Source organism: Eschscholzia californica, unplaced genomic scaffold (genome assembly GCF_041429995.1).
Source record: "Eschscholzia californica isolate CP2 unplaced genomic scaffold, dmEscCali1.0.p SCAF_1, whole genome shotgun sequence".
In the NCBI taxonomy this organism is placed as follows: domain Eukaryota; kingdom Viridiplantae; phylum Streptophyta; class Magnoliopsida; order Ranunculales; family Papaveraceae; genus Eschscholzia; species Eschscholzia californica.
The window spans coordinates 76,141,240-76,160,501 of record NW_028238198.1 but is presented as its reverse complement, the minus strand read 5'-3'; the positions used below and the strand labels follow the sequence as shown (position 1 = coordinate 76,160,501).

Sequence of the window (19,262 nt, the reverse complement as noted above, 5' to 3'; positions counted from 1 at the left end):
CAGAAAAAGAAAAAAAACCTTAAATGATTTTGCAATTTGTTTATTCATTTTCAAAGGAAAAAACTAAAAAGTATTTCACTTGTGTAGCGAGCTTATAACAAAAAGTGGTGACAAATACAAATTGTGTGTTAAACGGAAGCCCGCTTTATGAAGTAGCAACTGCTAACACCTAACTTACACTTCACTTTCTCGCTAGACTAATTTTGTGAAAAGTAAACACCTCACTTACACCATCACCATCAAATCTATAATACTCTCCTTCAAAGTAATGCAGGTGAGAAAAACCACTTAGCATCACCTTCAATCTCCACTCCTTGTAGTTGTTTGCAATCGGCGGAAATATAGGTTTCAGTCCGATCATAATCTTACTCTCACCTACTGTTCCGACATGTAATGGGATTCAGCTATCTGTAGTTAGTATTATCCGACCTTATTATCTCCAATTAAAAGCATTTTTAATATTTTTTGTAAATTTTAATATTTGACATTAATTGACCTAATTGTAATGTGATATGTGTCATTTGTTACATGTTATGTGTATTTTTTTTTTCTATCGAACTCACCTATATAAGTTTACCAATGTATAGCTATAATTTATATATATACACATATGTTTTTATTGTTTTCTTAGATAGTTAAAATTACTTTTTTCATATGATAATTTTTGTTAAGATAGTTATATTATATGATTTTAACTCATTAGATGGAATATCTGTTGTTGTTTTGTTAAGATTTTCTTGATTTTTCAATTATAGTATGGAGGACCTACGATTAAGATTTCGCACCGGACCTCCAAATTCTCAACCAAGCCACTGAAGGGTTGGTCTAGTAGTTTCGCTTAAATGATGTTTTAATATTTAAATAAAGGTTTGAGTGATGAGGTATTATTATTACTATTAGTAGTAGTAGTTTCATTTTGGGGTTTTGGTGAATATGAAGACCTGGGGGGATTTAGGGTTTCTTTTTTTATTCAGAAGAGAGAGAAAGAGTTTAGGGTTTTTTAATTAGATTTTTTATGTCTAAAATATCTAATAAGGGTAAAAATGTCAAAACTTTAAGTCAAATCTACTAATTTAGATATAGAAAAGAAACGTCTAACTTGAAAAACAGTCCACCCAACTCAGATTCAGCAAATTCAGTTCACCCAATTTCAGATTCAACTATTTCAGATTCAACAATTTCAGATTGAGACATTAAAAAAAATAAACAACACCTAAGTGTAATAGTTTATTAAATGTTATTCAGGGTTATTCTTCTTTTGTGATGGTACTGTGTTGGGGTAAATCAGGAACAGTCTATTTTACTATATTAATTTAAGTAAGTTGCTTCAGGTCTAATATAGTATTTTTTTTCAGATTATGTTATGTTCTTAAACCTCTTCTACATGTATCAACCTAGAGTTCTACCCAACCGCAACGCTAACAATGTGTTTGTAGCATTACGTACCGCTTAGTTTGGTCTCGCAGTGTCTCTACACTAAAGAGGTTAGACAGAAGAGAGATTAAAATAAGAGGGTGAGTCAAGTGTTAAGTGCACTAACCTAGACGGGTCAAATTGTCGATTGATGATCAAGAAGGTTAATCACCAAGTCACTTAAGAGGGTGACTAGCCTAAGATCTACAGAAGCGGTGGAGTCTATCTCATGACTCCACTATCTAGCTCCTTGACTAGCGCAATTTTAATACCTCCACCAACATTACTAAGCTTAACCCTCAAAGGCTAGTTAAATACTTCGGACTTGGGCTTACGGTCGTGCCTGAGTTATCTTCTTGCCTAAGATGGGGTCTAGTCTTTTCAGTTGTTATATGGGCACCGATGGTAAGACCCTAATCATAAAACCCTTCCGACCTGAAGTAAAAAAAAAATTTAATTACGATTTTATTTTGTGAAATAATTTTTTTTTGTCTATCACCTATAACGACACCAAAAACCAGATTAAGCTCTGAAACACCACCAGCGAGGCAGCAACTCCAAGAAGTCGCCCAGTTTTGATATAGATAGTATTGGAATCCAACTTCAAGAATAGACGACGATATGTTATAATACATGGTCAGGATTAACAACGACTCCACTCTCTAGCTCCTCGCCAAGGGCAGTTCTAATACCTCCACCAGGATTACTAAATTGGGAAATTTTATAGGGCCTCCCAAATTTTGTTAAAAGGCCTCCCCATGAACCATTTTACTTGGTAAATTATCATTGAGGGGGGCCCTTTTAACAAAAATGAGAGGGCCCTATAAAATCTCCCTACTAAATTTAACTGCCAAAGGCTAGTTAAAATACTTTGGACCTGGGCTTATTGTACTGCACAGGGTTATCTTCTTACCTAATATAAGCCTAGTAAGACAAGTGCTGGGCCTTAAAAATCATAAGAAGCCCATTGCAGGTGCTCACAGGAAGAAATTGTTTTCAGCGTTTAGTACCACATCAAAAACTTACATTAAAGGAACACAAATAGAAAGCAATAAAAGAGAAATTGAAATGGACTTTAGAACATACTTACCTGGACGGGGTCAATGGATGATCAAGAAGGTCCATGGCCTAGGTTAGTGACCTCCATTGCACTTAGGAGGGGCACTCGCCTAAGATCTACCCAAGTGGTGGAGTCTACGTCATAATTTGTGATAGAGGGGGTACGCGTTCGCGCGGCCCCTGCCCAATGCTATAGCCCTAAGATTGCATACTACAGTCCTATCCTGGTCTCTATCGATAGTTAAGGAACCAAGTTCCTAAACGTGTTCTGATTTTTGGTTTTGTTTGTTGGGTATCACTCTTGTGGTTTAAGTTGGATGGAGTATTAATTCAAGAACACAATGATTTCTTTAGAGTAAAACCTTTACAGTGAGTTGTGCACAACCCATGTTATGTTTCGACCATAGGTAGAGTATTGAGTATGGAAACCTTTCTAAGTTGAAAGTCCCAAACATAAGTTGGAAGCTAGCACGACCGTACGAGGCTCACAACACTGAGAAGCTCAACCCTCAAAGGCTAAAGCCCAAACATGACATTTTTTCCGTACGTAAGCATACATGTATGAATTTACATGAAATTTGTGATATGTTTAAGGGGGCAACGAAACGTGTTTACCCCACTCAAAAGAGTTATGGAACATATATATTCTCTTGATATTCCCTTTCATCGTTTAAGATATTTTGTTCTTCAAATTCCTATTGCCTACACATTTTTCTTTTAGTTTTTCAGTTACCCCTTTTTATTATTAACAGAAGATGAATGAATAAACAGAATGCAACTCTTTGTTTCTAATGCCACTAAGAGTATTAATTGCATTCATGAACTTCCATTTGCTTCACTCTCTATAAATTCACTTCATATCCGCACGTCTTGAGGGTTGGCTACTACTCCTAAGAAAGCTATCGAAGCTCCAATGCCTGCACCTAAGAAAGAAGAGGGAAGTGTTCTGAAGAAGGAACCATGTACTGAAACTACTACTAATACTCCTGTTGCTCCTACTCTCAATTAACCCAAGACTGAACAAGTCAAGAAAGAAAAAGTACTTGTAGTCAAGGGTTCGTCTGGTAGATTCGCTTAAATAATGTTTTAATATCTAAATAAAAGTTTGAGTTATGAAGTTTTACTGTTACTATTAGTAGTTCTAGTAGTTCCTTTTTGGGGTTTTGGTGAATACGAAGATCCGGAGAAGTTGGAGTAGTTTATTAAATGTTATCCAGGGTTGTTTTGTTCTTTTGTGATGGTACTGTTTTGGTGTAAATCAGAGACAGTTATCTGGTTGAATCTATATGGTCTATTATACTATATTAATATAAGTCAGTTGCTTCAAGTCTAATTTAGTATTCTTTTGGGATTATGTTTTGTTATTATTCCGCTTCTAAAAATTCTAGAGCGAGTAAGCACGTATCGACCTAGAGCTTTACTCAACCGCAACGCTGATCATGTATTTGTAGCCTTACGTACCGCTTTTTTTTTTTTTTGGAATCAAACTTCATTGAATGGCCAAAAGGCAATTGAGATTACAAATGAAGTAGACACACTAAGACAAATCTTAGTACAGAAAGAAGATCACTCAATTTAGGGAGTTGGAAGAACCGAATGAGCCATTGAGTGGGCTTCTAAATTGGCTGATCTGTGGCAATGTTGGAGTGCTTGTAGATTAGGGTTGTTGAGGAGGGTCTTGGCTCGTTGGATGTAAGGCCTAATTCTCCATGGGCCTAAATCCTGGTCGTCGATTACCGCATCAATGAGAACCCTACAGTCTCCTTCCACTATAAAAAGATCATTCCTCCTTTCCACTCCCACTTCCAGCGCCAACAAGAGGGATTTTACTTCACTTTCTATAGCTGAGCTGCTTTCTATTCTTCTTGCTGATTCGAGAATTTTTGTTCCTCTACCGTCTTTAATCACTACTCCAATCGCCGATCCCCTTTGCGAGAAGGCACCGTCGAAGTTTATCTTGAGATGGTTGTCTGGTGGAGGTAGCCATTCTGAGATATGGGTTACATTAGTTGAATCGGTTGGGCTATTAAGAAGACCTCTTGCTCTGGTCTGTGCTTGATGTATGATTTCTTGCAGATTTACTGGTTTCCCTTTAAACATCTTGTTGTTGCGACACTTCCGGAAACCCCAGATAAGGTAAGCCGTGAACACTACTTTCTTTTCTTCTAATCTGTTATTGATCATCTCTCTTATTATCTCTTCTGAATCTGTATGTTGAGGGACATTTTCGTGGGAGGAAGCTTGATGCATGAGTTCTCTGAATACTGAACAGGAGCCAAAAAGGTGATGGGTTGATTCTGCCTCTAGCTTACATAGAATACAAGTCGTATTTATGCTCGGGTTTCCTCTGCTGATGCTTATGAGACCAGGTACACCTTTGTTAACTACTTTCCATAGGAATTGTAATACTTTTGGTTCCAAATTCTTAAGTTTCCAAAACTTTGTCCAAGGGAACTCCTGATTTGTCCTGGCTGATTTGATTTGAGGCGACACTTCTCTGTAATAAGATTTGGGAGTAAAAATACCTTTCTCGTGGGGAACCCATATAAGTTTATCTTCTGTTGGATGCATGGGCAGTGGTGTTTTGAGGATTTCTACGGCTGATTCATGGTCGAACAAATCTCTGATTAAAGGTTCGTGCCATCTTCCATTTAGTATAAGTTCAGAAACCTTGGTTCTGTTGTGGTGCCACCTGTAATTTACTGTTGGTTTGAAACCTTGGATTGTAGGTACCCATCTATCTTCAGTGAAATTAATGGAACCACCATCTCCCACTTGCCAGCAAGTATTGTTTCGGAGCACCTCCCTGACCTGCAGCATAGAGGACCAAATGGTCGAAGAGTTATAATTTCTGTTTGCATTCCAATAGTTCCCTATCTTGCAGTATTTAGCTTGTAATAATTTAGCCCACACTGTGTTTGGATTTGAGATGAATCTCCAGGCGAGTTTCGCCACTAAGGATTCATTGACCTTAGCTAGAGACCTTATACCTAGGCCCCCTAGTTCTTTGGCTCTTTGAATAATGTCCCAAGATAGGAAGTGCATTCTTTTTTTATCTTCTTCGTGGTCCCACCAAAAGTTCCTTTCAAGTCTCTCCAATTTCATTAATGTCCCCTGTGGGATGATGGATAGACCAAGGAAGTAGGTGCAGATAGGACTGAGTGCTGCCTTTATCAATGTTGTTCTACCTGCTTGTGATGTTAGCTTTTTCTTCCACCCTGCTAGCTTGGATTTGAATTTATCAATTAGAAATTCATGGGAGGCTAGTCTGTTTCTAGGTTTGAGGATGAGGGTTCCCAAATATTTTTCCCCATCATTCATTTGAGAGGTTTGGAATGAATCGATAAACAATTGTTTCGTTTCTGGTGTTACTCCCGAGCTAAAGTGGATAGATGATTTAGTGTAGTTGACTGCCTGACCAGAGAATTTGGTGAAGGTTTCCATGAGTCGTAACACTGCCTCCTTGTTTGCTGAAGTTGCCTCTCCTATAATCAGTAAATCATCTGCAAATAAAAGGTGGGAAATACTAGGTGCTTCTTTGGTAACTTTATAACCTGTGAAAAGAGCATCTCTTTCATATTTATCAATTAAGAGTGATAATACTTGGGAGGTCAAGATAAAGAGATAAGGGGAGAGCGGGCACCCCTGTCGAAGGCCCCTCGAGGAGTTGAAATTACCATACTGTTTCCCATTGACAACTACACTGTAGGTTGGTGTCGAAACACAGTACATGATCAGGTTCAGAAGTGTTCCCGATAAACCAAAAGCCCTTAAAACATCTTTTAGAAAGCCCCAGTTAACTCGATCGTACGCCTTCGCCATGTTAATTTTGAGGGCAAAGGCCCCTTTTTTAGACTTAGATTTCTTCATTGAGTGAAGGCATTCTTGAGCTATAACCAGATTGTCAATAATTTGTCGTTGAGGAACGAAGGCACTCTGGTTCCAGCTGATAGAGTCATCGAGTAGAGGTCGAAGTCGGTTGGTTATCAACTTGGTGATGAATTTGTAGAGGGTGTTGCAAAGAGCAATGGGTCTGAAATCAGAAGCCATCGTTGGGTGCTCAGATTTGGGGATCAAAACTATATTGGTTTTGTTTAACTCTGGATCAAACGAACCCTGTCGGAAAGCCTGTTGAATAAACTGTGTAACTTCTGTTTTCAATGGTTCCCAACCGTTTTGATAAAATATAGTGGGGTACCCATCTGGACCTGGACTTTGGAGAGATCCCATTTCAAAGATTACATTTTTGATCTCCTCTTCTGTTGGTATCCTCGATAAGGCAGGCTGATCAGACTCCATAACTTGCTTAAAATTATTTAATACCTCTTCGGGGACAGGAGAAACCGTTTCCTCCCTAAAATAATTCTGAAAGTGTTGGACCATATGGTTTGCGATATTGCCTTCCGACTTCAATAGGTAGCCTGTTGGTGTAGTAATTGATAGGATTATATTCCTCTTCCTACGCATTGCTATGGAAGAATGGAACGCCTTGGTGTTCCTATCACCATTTAAGGCCCAAAATTGTTTAGTTCTTTGCTCTAATTTAGTCTTTTGTAACTCTTCATAGTAGATCAGTTCCTCTTGTAGTAGTGATTCCCTTTGTAGAGATGCTTCAGAAGGATTAATAGTCTGAATTTCAAGTAATTGACGTCGAAGGACTTTTAATCTTCTGTCTAGATTGCCAAAAGTAATTTTACCCCAGTTTTTTAAAGTTCTTTTCAACCCACTCAATTTTTTCAGCAATGGTTCTTGATGTTCCCTCCAACAATTTTCGAGTTTATTGAGATAACCCTCGTTTTTCAACCAATATGTTTCGAACTTTTCAAAACTAGGACCCCTAGTTCCATGGACTTCTGTTTTCAGCAAAATAGGGCAATGGTCGCTATTGTACCTAGGAAGATGGAATACCCCTGCATTCTGATAATGATCCAACCAATTCGAGTTGGCCAGTGCTCGATCAAGCCATTCCCTAGTAAGTTGGTTGTGGCCTCTACAATTGGTCCAGGTGTAGGCTGGACCATGGAACCCTAGGTCAATCAGACCTGTGTTATCAATGAATGAGTTGAACTGGTTGACAAAAGGGATGTTATGAGATCTTCTTAGTTTTTCCACTTGTGATTTGATGACGTTTAGGTCACCTAAACACATATAAGGCATTATCATGGGAGTGAGAATCTCTTCCAGGTTGTTCCAAAAAGCAGCCCTGTCCGAGATTCGAGGAGGGCCATAAATGCAAAATAACGACCAAGAGAAATCAGATTCATCAACTTGAGCTGCAACGAGGTTATCTGAGTGGTGATCAATTTGAATATTAACTTGGTCCGACCAATATAAGGCAAAACCTCCGCTGCGACCATTGGAAGGAACTAAATATTTATGAATAAGGCCATACCTGTCTAGATTCGGGGTCGCTGGAGTCGAAATTTTGGTTTCAGACAGAAAAATGACATCCGGTTTAACTGCCTGGAGGAACTGATTGAGAGTATGGATGGTCGAAGAGTTCCCCAATCCTCGACAGTTCCACGAGAAAACTAACATGGGCCTTGCGGCTTTTCTGGTACAGCCGCCACGACCATTTGAGTTGTTTCTTCTTCATGTAGGGTTGATTTCGAAAGTTTTGGCATATTAACTCCATCTGATTGACCTCCTGATTGTCTCTTTAGATTTTTCCTGGGCCAAAATGCTATTGGGTCCTCCATGCCTTTAGTTCCTCCTTGAGACGATTCAGTAATTTCCATCTGTGATGACTCACTGGCCGCTGATGTGGTTGTCTGTTTAGCCTTGAGAACATGGGTCTGAGATGGAATGGTAGTTGGGATAACTTCACCCAACGTGGAGGGGCCTACCATCAGGTCCATTGTTTTGCCCACTCCGTGGCAGTTGTGGTGACTCCCTGTAACCGCTCCCTGTGGTTGATCTCCACCGGATTCCGATCGGAGAACCACCGAGTCGATCTCGTCCATGGATATCTCCTCCTCAGCAAGGGGTTGTCTGTTTAGCAACTTACTGTTTCTCTCCCAGAATGGTAAGATTTTGAAATCCTCTAGATATTTGGGTTGTGCATGAAGAAGGATTTTCTCTTGTTTATTGTTGTCCGTTGTTTCCTCCATGAGTTGAAGAAATTTTAATCTTTTTCTGCAAAATGTGAAAATATGGCCCAAGTAGCCACAGTAAAAACAGAACCTGCCAAGTTTTTCGAATTTCAATTGTACCTTGATGAGCTTGTTGTTGAATTTTAAATGGAACTCCTTGGGCAGAGGTTTGTTAATGGCCACTTCCACTTTGGTACGACCATATAGGGTCCATTTGATCTCTTCATCTGTAGTTGCAGGAACAAAACTGCCTATTTGATTGGCAAGTGTATTGATAGTTTTGGCGTTTAAATAGGCAGTTGGTATCCCATGAAACTGGATGTGAAACCAGGCCTTATCGAATGTGTAATCTCCTGGGAGTTTATCTATAACACACCTTTCAACAAGGAAGATATCTTCTTTTATTATCCATGGTGCTTTAGATACAACTATATCAACCTCCTCTGTTGTTTCCAATTTCGCCATGAATAGATTTGTCCCGACCTCTGTGACCGTATAAGGAAAAGGCAGGTTCCATACCCCTTTTAGTTTCCTCATTAGTAGATCTGATTTAAACTCTTTATAACTCAGGATTTTTATCATACAACATTGTTTGAAACTGGAGTTAAAAAGACCATCCTCCTTTCCTTCTGCGAATAGTATTTCAGGGTCATCCGTAGAAAGATCAGCCAATTGTCTAGTAAACTCCTCATTTGTTTCCCTGGTGGATGCTTAAAGGAAGGGAGAACTTAACAAAAATAATAGAACAGGTCCTGAAGACCAATGAAAAAGGCCCTAAAGACCAACTAAACTTGAATTAACACTGGGAAATTAACCGGAAACCACCGCGAACCACCCCTAGAATTGCTACGGCACCACTGTAACCGTTTTCACCGCTTCACTCATTCTCTCCTTACGTACCGCTTAGCTAGTCTCACAATCCCTCTACACTAAAGAGGTTAGAGCGAAGAGAGATAAAAATAAGAGGGTGAGTTCAGTGTTAAGTGTACTACTACTACTCCTGTTGCTGCTTCTCTCAATTCACCCAAGATTGAACAAGTCAAGAAAGAAGAAGTACTTGTAGTCAAGGGTTCGGCCGGTAGATTCGCTTAAATGAAGTACTTGTATTATTATTAGTAGTAGTTCTTTTTGGGTTTTTGGTGAATATGAAGATCTGGGTAAGTTGGGTGGTTTTTTTTGTGGTGGTAATGGTACGGGGGTAAATCAGACACAGTTATCTGGTTCAACCTATAAGGTCTAATTTACTACATAAATTTAAGTCAGTTGCTTCAAGTGTAAATGTAATTAAAAAAAAAAGTGTAAATGTAATATAGTATTTTTTTTCGGACTATGGTCTGTTCTTATACTGCTTGTAAAATGTGCTAGAGCGAGTAAACATGTATCCACTTGGAGCTCTACTCAACCGCCTACATCGTTAGCCGTAAGTACCACTTAGCTTAGTCCCGCAATCCCTTCAAACTAAAGAGGTTAGAGCGAATAGAGATAAAAATAGACGGGTGAGTCGCCAAAGATCTACCGAAGTGGAGTTTATCTCAAGATTCCAGTTTCTAGCCCCTTGCCTAGTGCAATTCTAATACCTTCACCAGCATTACCTATAAGCTTAACCCCCGAAGGCTAGTTAAATACTTCGGACTTGGGCTTACGGTTATGCCCTGTCTGAGTTATCTTCTTGCCTAACGTAAGCCTAGTAAGAGAAGCATTGGGCCTTAAAACTCATAAAGCTGCTCATGGCAGGACACCATCAGAGGGAGCTTTTATAGTCCACACCAACAACTTAGGTTGTGTTTGATATCAGGGAAATAATTCCATAGAAATAAAAGAGTTCCATGGAAAGTCTTCCACGGAATTTATTCCGTGAAAATAAGAGTTCGTTCGTTTGATAGTCATTTATTATTCCGTGGAATTACGAACTCTATTATTTGGTTGACAACTAACTTCTACGAATATAATATTCAATTAAGAGTTTTTATTTACTCCTTATGTAGTTAAAATGACATTTTTTCTTTTATGTTACTAAAATTACATTTTCGTCCTTATGTTGTCTAAATTACATTTTTACCCTTGCGTTTTCAAAATTATATTGTTATCTCTCTGTTGTAAATTTATTTAACCTTGTGTCATTTCAATGTAAAAGTATAGACATGCCATTTTTACAAGATAAAGGTAAGAATGTCACTCGGACCACATAAAGGTAAAAATGTCACTTTGATTTATACGAGGGTAAAAATGGCATTTTGACAACATAAGGGTAAGATGTCAATTTGATATTATAAAGGGTAAAAATGTAATTTTGGCTATATAAAGCCAAAATGTCATTTTAACAACTTTGTAAACATGTCAATTGGTGAGAATGGCAAAAATGTCATTTGCCCAATGTATAAGTAAAAATTTATTTTGCTAAATTTTATGGGTAAAATTGTCGTTTAGAACATAAATATTAGGTTTCAAGTATCCGAATATATTAAAATATTTTTATTTTGATTTTTGACTTTCCAAGGAAACTAATTCCTAGGGTGGAGCAAAGAATTAAAAGTGGGTTATTTCATGGAAATAGATTCCATAGGGAATTGAAGTCATGGAATTATACTTCGTATCAAACGGTGGAAATACCTAATTCCATGGAAATTCTTTTATTTCCATGGAAATAAGATATATCAAACACACCCTAAAGAGCACAAATAGAAACCATACATAGGAACATAAATATAAGAGGATACTCGGCTAATATTTCTTACTATAGTCCTATCCTGTTGACAAATGGGACTTCAACTGCAAGAGATATATAGAGGCTTTTCATCTCTTCAGAAGCCAAGTTCCTACTTCCTAAGTTGCTATGAGATTTTGAATCTGTCATTCTGAAACCCATGATTCTTTTCATGGGTCTAATCAGAAATTACCCCAATTTGAGCTATTTACCTTATCGTTTAGCTGTCGATTTGCTAGCTGAAGGTTCTTCTGTGGTTTAAGTTGGGTTTGCAAAAAGAAAAACCTTTGAAGTTTAACATCATTATGTAATATGGGTTGTTAAGACTTGAGACAAAATTCTTAATTCACTATTCACCGCTTGACGTGTGCATCCCATGTCATTCTTTGGTCCTAGCTAGAGTAGTGAGTACGAAAATTTTACACGTTAAAAGACCCAAACTTGGCTCGGAAGCTAGCACGACCTTAGGACACTCACTACACTTAGAAATTCCACACTTCGATTCTAAAGCTTAATCATGATATTTTTCTGTTCGTACGCAAATATACATACTTATGCATATATGTTCTCTCCATTTTCTTTACCGAATTTTGTTCTTTCAAATTCTTCTAGTACTTGATGGATTGCCGACATTTTCTTTAAGTTTTTCATTTACCCCTCATATTAACACTTGATCAAAAGAACCACTTTTTCTCATATGCTTTGGAGACCCTTTGGATAAAATAAAAAGTGAATGAATAAACAGAATCCAACTCTTTGTTTCTAGTGCCACTAAATGTTGTTTGTTAAAGAAGGAGTATTAATTGCATTCATGAACTTTTATCTTCTCCCGTCTCTATAAATTCACTCCATTCTCTACCCAATTCCTTCATCAGACAAAGCAAGCCTAGTACTCTAATAGCTGCAATTTTTAACCATTTGTGCTAAACAATTATCAAGATTTTAAGATGGAAAAGAAGGGAAGTGGTTGTTCATATGGGAGGAGTTGTTCCTCGACTCGCACGTCTTGTGGGTTGACTACTACTCCGAAGAAAGCTATCGAAGTTCATCCGATTCCAATGCCTGCACCTAAGATAGAAGAGGGAAGTGTTGCGAAGAAGGAACCATGTACTGAAACTACTGCTACTGCGATTGCTACTCCTACTGCTGCTGCAGCAGCACTCAATTCCCCAAAGATTGAAGAAGTTAAGAAAGAAGAAGTACTTGTAGTCAAGGGTTCATCCGGTAGATTCGCTTAAAATAATCTTTTTTATATCTAAATAAAAGTTTGAGTCATGAAGTTTTATTATTATCAGTAGTTTGATTATGGGTTTTGGGTAAATATGAAGATATGGTTATGTAGTAGTTTATTAAATGTTATTAAGTGGTGTTTCTTTTGGGGGTGATACTGTTTTGGGATCTAGACAGGGACAATGATCTAATTCAATCTATAAGGTCTATTTTAATATATCACTGTAAGTCAGTTGCTTCAAGTTTAATATGGTATTTGTTTTGGGAATATGATAGTGTTCTAATATGTAATGTGTCTAAAAATACCAAAGCGAATAAACATATATCAACATGGAGCATTACTTTATGAGTTCTGCTAACCCATTACTCTAACGATGTACGGGTAAGCGGGTAACCTTACAGCTTAGTTTAATACCACATTGCCTGCACATGAAAGAGGTTGGAACAAAGAGAAATATAAATGAAAGGGGAGTCTAACACTAAATCATACTTACCTGGACGGGGTCAATGGATGATCAAGAAGGTCCATGGCCTAGGTTAGTGACCTCCATTGCACCTAGGAGGGGCACTCGCCTAAGATCTACCCAAGTGGTGGAGTCTACGTCATAATTTGTGATAGAGGGGGTACGCGTTCGCGCGGCCCCTACCCAATGCTTAACCCTAAGATTGCTAACTACAGTTCCTAAACATGTTCATTTGCTATGAGATTTTTTGTTCTTTTTGTTGGGTATCAATCTTTTGTGGTTTAAGTTGGATGGAGTATCAATTCAAGAACACAAGGATTTCTTTAGAGTAAAACCTTTACAGTTTAACGTCGTTGCGGTCACGTGGGTTGTGACTTGTGCGCAACCCATGACCCATGTTATGTTTCTCCTATAGCTAGAGTATTGAGTGTGGAAACTTTTATACGTTGAGTATGGAGTCCACGTCATAATTTGTGATAGAGGGGGTATTCGTTCGCGCCGCCCCTGCCCAAACTTATATAAAAAGACATATTTTTTGTTCTAATTAACATTCAAATGCAACCTTGCCTTAAAGTGATCTGGTCAAAACCCACCCGATATAGTTTTGGCGGTCAGACGCGGGAGAAGGGGCTTAAATTGAGGTTAGATGTTTAGGTTAACAAGGCAGTATCACATTGGTGTACGATAGATAACCCTCGAAATCAGAAGAAGCCCAACCCCTTTCTTCTTTTTCTTCCAGTCTTGTCTCTTCTAATTTCCGACGACGAAAACCCTTAGCAGAGCCGATGATTCCCTCTTCTCTGTTTTTCTGCTCTCTTGATGTTTTAAATCATCTTGTTGAACATTTGCTTGTGACTTTCTAGTCTGAGAAACCTTGAAGTCCCTAACTCTATAATTGACACAATGCATTTTAGTCATCATCAAAAGATTTTCCAATTGATGATCCTTTATCATGGTTTATTAATTTTGTTGTTATTGTTCACTGTGTCAACGATATAGGTGATGTTGCTTTCGTTTTTGTGTCAAATTACAATGTATATATACCCGGGCTCCATTTGGCCACTGCCCTGGCACATTCGGCTAGGAAAACGAATAAAAACAGGGATATTCACAGAGGAAAATTGAAATGCGTGTCTGGTTGTCCCAACGGACAAGTATGAGTTGCATCCGTTCCGCCCAACACCGGATGGTTAGTTGTTCGTAGACTGTCCGTACGTATTGATTCACACCCCTACCCCCACACAATTAATCTTAAATAAAAAGTATGGGTAGCCTTACGACTTAGTTTAATCCCACATTGTCTCACACTAAAGAGGTTGGAACAAAGATAGATATAAATAAGAGGGCGAGTCCAGCACTGAATGATACTTACCTGGATGGGGTCAATCAATGATCAAGCGGGTCCATGGACTAGGATAGTGGCCTTCATTGCACTTAGGAGGGGCTTTATGCAGGGAAATTTTTGGAAGATATTCCAATTAACTTAGATATCTTAAGATCTAGTTATTTTAGTAGTATAATATTTTTATTATTAGAGAATTATTATTTTTAACAGTTTTATACTTTTAGAGAACTTTCTAAGTTTTAGAATTTGGTATTTTTTTATTTAGAAGTTGTTAATTACAGTCTGTTTAGATTTAGGAAACCCCTAATGCTATATAAAGGGGATATAATAGTTGTTTAGTTCATCAAGTTGATCAATAAGAATTCAGTATTTTAGTTTAATCTTTTTAGTTTCAGTTCTGTAGTCTTTAGACGAAGATCTAAGACTTTTTCGGAGTTTTCCGCTGCGTCAGTTGGCATCAAGAGCGAGGATTTGCCTGGTTCGATATCATCTACGCGGAGATCACTTTTAAACACGTCGATGGATTTGCCAAAGATGCATCTAAACTTGGTTTAAACAAAAAAGAAAAAAAATCATATTATTATTATTTTTTCCTATTTTTTTTATCGATCAATCAATATGGAGAGATACTATCATGGTAACAACTTTTCAGTTCAAGGGCACCCACGTAGAAATTATAATGAGTACAAAATCAATGAAGACATACCAATTTCCGATGGGTATTTAACTACAGAAGAGTTTTTTGATTGGCTAGATAAGGTCGCACGAAAATTCAATATGTGGGCTACTATTCCTAATGAGCAGATAGTTAAAATCATTGCTTATAGACTTATAGGGAGTGCCGCAGATTGGTGGGATCAATTACAACTTTTAAGGATGTGACAAGGAAAAGCTCCAATCCAAAGTTAGTCGTCTATGAAAGAGAACTTGAGAGAGTGGTTCTTACCTCTTGATTATCAACAACAGTTGTTCAAGATATACCAGGACTGTAGACACGGGTTACGTTCAGTGGGTGAATATTACAAGGAGTCCTCAAAATTGGCTCAAAGAAACAGTATGGAAAACGTTACAGAACCTGATAATGTTTTAATAGATCGATTTCTGAACGGATTAAAATTTAGCTTGAGTTGAGAGAAAAGGTGAGGTTATTTAATTTATGGACTATTCAAGACGCATACAACTTGACCTTAAAAGCTGAAGTTTGGGAGCGGGACTATAGAAACTTTGGATTTTAGAGAGAAGAACAACCCAGCGTTAATACAAAAAAACGTAAAAGAAGCTCCCCTAGAGAATGTTGAACCACCGCAAATTGTAATAATAGACAATTCCACTAACATTATCCATGAAGCAAAATCAGACGTTATTATGTTCAAGGATAAGTGTCCTAATATCAATTTACACGATGAAGGATTTGTTTCTGAAGAAGTTGCTAGAAAAGTGAGTTAAAGGAACTTGTTCAGGAAATTGAGTCAAAGGAAGTTGTTCATGAAATTGAGACAAAGGACGTTGTTTAGGAAATTGAGTCAAAGGACGTTAGTCAGGAAGCTAAATCAAACAAAGGAGAAAAACTTTGGAACTCAAACCTTAGCCCAATTTATTTTTCTTCATACGAATATCCGTTTTCAATGCTTTGTGAATCTCAAGTTGTTTCACATGAAGTGATTTGTAATCTTATCGGAAACTCTTCATTAAAGTTCGCAATTTTCAATCTCCATATTCACGACATTCACAAGTTTGTTTTTGGGGTGAAAAGGGAGTTTGAATCGCATCACAATTACAGACAGAAATTTTTATGTGACATAATGAAGTCTTCGGTTCAATTTGATAGTTTGGTGATTCCAATGCACAATTCGCGAAAAAGTTATCTCAAGGGTGTACCATTCAAGATAAACTTCCAATCAATTAGTAAACTCGAGGCGAATTTCTTTGAAGTGGAGGAGACTGATGCAGGGAAATTTTTGGAAGATATCCCAAGTATCTTGGATATCTTAAGATCTAGTTATTTTAGTAGTATAATGTTTTAGTTAGTAGAGAATTACTATTCTAAATATTTTATATTCTTAAGGAACTTTCTAAGTTTTAGAATCCGGTATTTTCTTTATTTAGAAGTTGTTAATTAGAGTCTGTTTAGGTTTAGGAAACCCCTAATGCTATATAAAGAGGATTTAGTAGTTGTTTAGTTCATCAAGTTGATCAATAAGAATTCAGTATTTTAGTTTAATCTTCTTAGTTTCGGTTCTATAGTCTTTAGACGAAGATGTAAGACTTTTTTCTGAGTTTAAAAGTTTTTAGACGAAGATCTAATTCTTTACGGAGTTTTCCGCTTCGTCAGGGCTCTCAGAACAAGCCAAACCCCTTTCTTCCTTCTCTTCGACTCTCTTCCATTCTTGTCTCTTCTAATTTCTGACGGTGAAACCCTAACCCTTATCAAAACTGATGATTCCCTCTTCTCTGATTTTCTCTTAGAAGCTTTTCTCTAAAAGTTTCAAATCATCTTGTTGAACATCTGCTTTTCTAACTTTCTACTTTGAGAAACCTTAAATTACCTAACTCTATAATTGACACAGTGTAGTTTTGTCATCATCAAAAGATACTCCAATTGATGATCCTTTATCCTGGTTTATTTAATTTTATTGTTCTTGTTCACTGCGTCAACGATATAGGTGATGTTGCTTTCATTTTTTGTCAAATTACAATGTATATATAACTATGGTCTAATTGGCACATGTCTGGCACGTTCGGCTAGGAAAAAGAATACAGGCATGTATTTTCACAAAGGAAAACCGAAATGCATGGCTGGTTAGTCTGGTTTTCTGAGCGGACAATTATGAGTAGCATCCGTTCCGCCTGGAACGGATTGTTAGTTGTTTCTAGATTGTCCGTATGTACTGATTCCCACCCCAACCCGTGCACAATCTTAAATAAAAAGTATGGGTAGCCTTACGGCTTAGTTTAATCCCACATCGCCTTCACACTAAAGAGGTTGGAACAAAGAGAGATATAAATAAGAGGGCGAGTCGAACATTGAATCATACTTACCTGGATGGGGTCAATGGATGATCAAGGAGGTCCATGGCTTTAGTTAGTGACCTCCTTTGCACTTAGGAAGGGCACTCGCCTAAGATCTACCCAAGTGGTGGAGTCTACGTCATAATTTGTGATAGAGGGGTTACGCGTTCGCGCGGCTCTGCCCAATCTTAAATAAAAATACGTTAGATTTCTGCCTGCAACCTGACATGCCCATCTGAAGGGTCAGTGGGCGGTGACCTCCACAGAGGTGGGCAAGGGGGGGGGGGGGGGGGGGGGGTACTTGGCGTACCCCCAAATCTTCCCATTTAGGGTGTTCACTTACCTGTATGTAGTGTTAGATTAGATTGGGGTATAGAAGCCCATGCCTTTTATTCCTTCTCTTCGATTTTCTCTTATCATCTTGTTAAATCATTTTCTTCCCTAACTTTCTACTTTGAGAAACCTTAAGACCCTAACTCTATAAGAGCCGAAATTAAATGAGCTCGTTGAAGTACGAACTTGATCAGCTCTTAACCATTGAATCTTTTTAGATCTATTAAAGCTTAAAGTATACATTAAAACTACCTAAAATCAAGGGATTGAAAAAACAAATAAAATAATAAGTCATGTCCAACTTAAATAATTACATACATTGTCACGGTAGATCCTCGACAAATAATAAGCCAATTCTACCTACATAATTACATCAATTATCATTGTAATTGAGTCATAGTATGAGTTCGAGCTCATTAAATCATGACTCTTTTTATAATACTCTAGTTGTAAAGTTTTAAGCTTCAACAAATGTAAAGAGCGGTTAAAAGTTCAAGCTCATACAGTAGTACGAGCTTGAGCTCATTAAATCATGACTCACTCTGTAATCGGCACCATGTAATTTCATCATCATCGAAGAATTTTCTAACTGATGATCTTTATTTTTGGTTTCATTTTTTGTTCTTATTGTTCACTACGTTAATGGTATAGGTGATGTTGCTTTCATTTTTTTGTCAAATTACAATGTATGCCCAGGGTCCTAGCGGCCCGTGTCCGATTAGAATAATGGATATGGATGAACATTTTCACAAAGTAAACCGTCTGACACATCCGACTAGAAAAACGAACACAGACGAAGATATTCACAAAGAAAATTGTAATACACGCCCGGTTGTTCGAGCGGACAAGTATGAGTTGCATCTGTTCCTCGCGGACGGATTCCAACTTCTACCCCTGCTTAATCTTTAAGAAACTCGTGTAGAATGGGACTAAAAAAAACGAACAACAGAAAAGGAGTAGAGCAAAGAAAAATGGATGGAACACAATCTGAATCGAATTTATTTGATTTACTAGTATAACAGAGTTTTTTGTTAACTATGATCTTGTATATTGGTCACTACTGTTTGAGAAAAATTTTTGTTAGAAATTCGGACTTAAAAATCCGAATTTCAGTCAGACACAAAATCAGACTTAAAAGTCTACAATTCAAACAAAAAAATTAATACACCTATACAAGGAGTTTACGAGACAAAACATATAACCATAAATTATCTCACAACATAGAAGGACCTAGAGATATCATGTTTATCACAACTAAACAACAATACTTTAACATGAAATGAAAACATAAAGTTCTTGATAGGTTATGTACCTTTCTAATTCTTTGAGATCTGCGTCACTCTACTGGATCATGAGATTGTGGGTCCATTAATTGTTGTTCACTATCAACAATTGGATAGTTTTCATGAGGAACAATAATGTTGTCAATAGGTAAGGGTATGGGTACAGTTACCCTTACTTCTTTAATTACCACATTTCGTGGTTCGGTACTCCCATTATTCTCATGATTCTCAAGGAATCTTGCATTATGCATTGCCAGTTTCAAAATTTCTAGTGGTATGGTTAGGACAATAAAATGTATACCCTTTGGATTTATCAGGGTATCCAATAAA

At 37.5% G+C, this 19,262-nt stretch overlaps 3 non-coding genes across 3 annotated transcripts; all 3 read left to right on the top strand.

Annotated features, from left to right (window-relative positions):
* The first annotated feature begins 2,495 nt into the window (after positions 1–2,495).
* Positions 2,496–2,655, top strand: LOC147569240 (U1 spliceosomal RNA). Its single transcript, XR_015231679.1, has one exon. It is a non-coding gene; the product is annotated as a U1 spliceosomal RNA (small nuclear RNA).
* Positions 2,656–12,984: 10,329 nt separating this feature from the next.
* Positions 12,985–13,144, top strand: LOC147569239 (U1 spliceosomal RNA). Its single transcript, XR_015231685.1, has one exon. It is a non-coding gene; the product is annotated as a U1 spliceosomal RNA (small nuclear RNA).
* Positions 13,145–17,338: 4,194 nt separating this feature from the next.
* On the top strand, positions 17,339–17,499 carry LOC147569238 (U1 spliceosomal RNA). The gene has a single exon (XR_015231699.1). It is a non-coding gene; the product is annotated as a U1 spliceosomal RNA (small nuclear RNA).
* Positions 17,500–19,262: the final 1,763 nt, after the last annotated feature.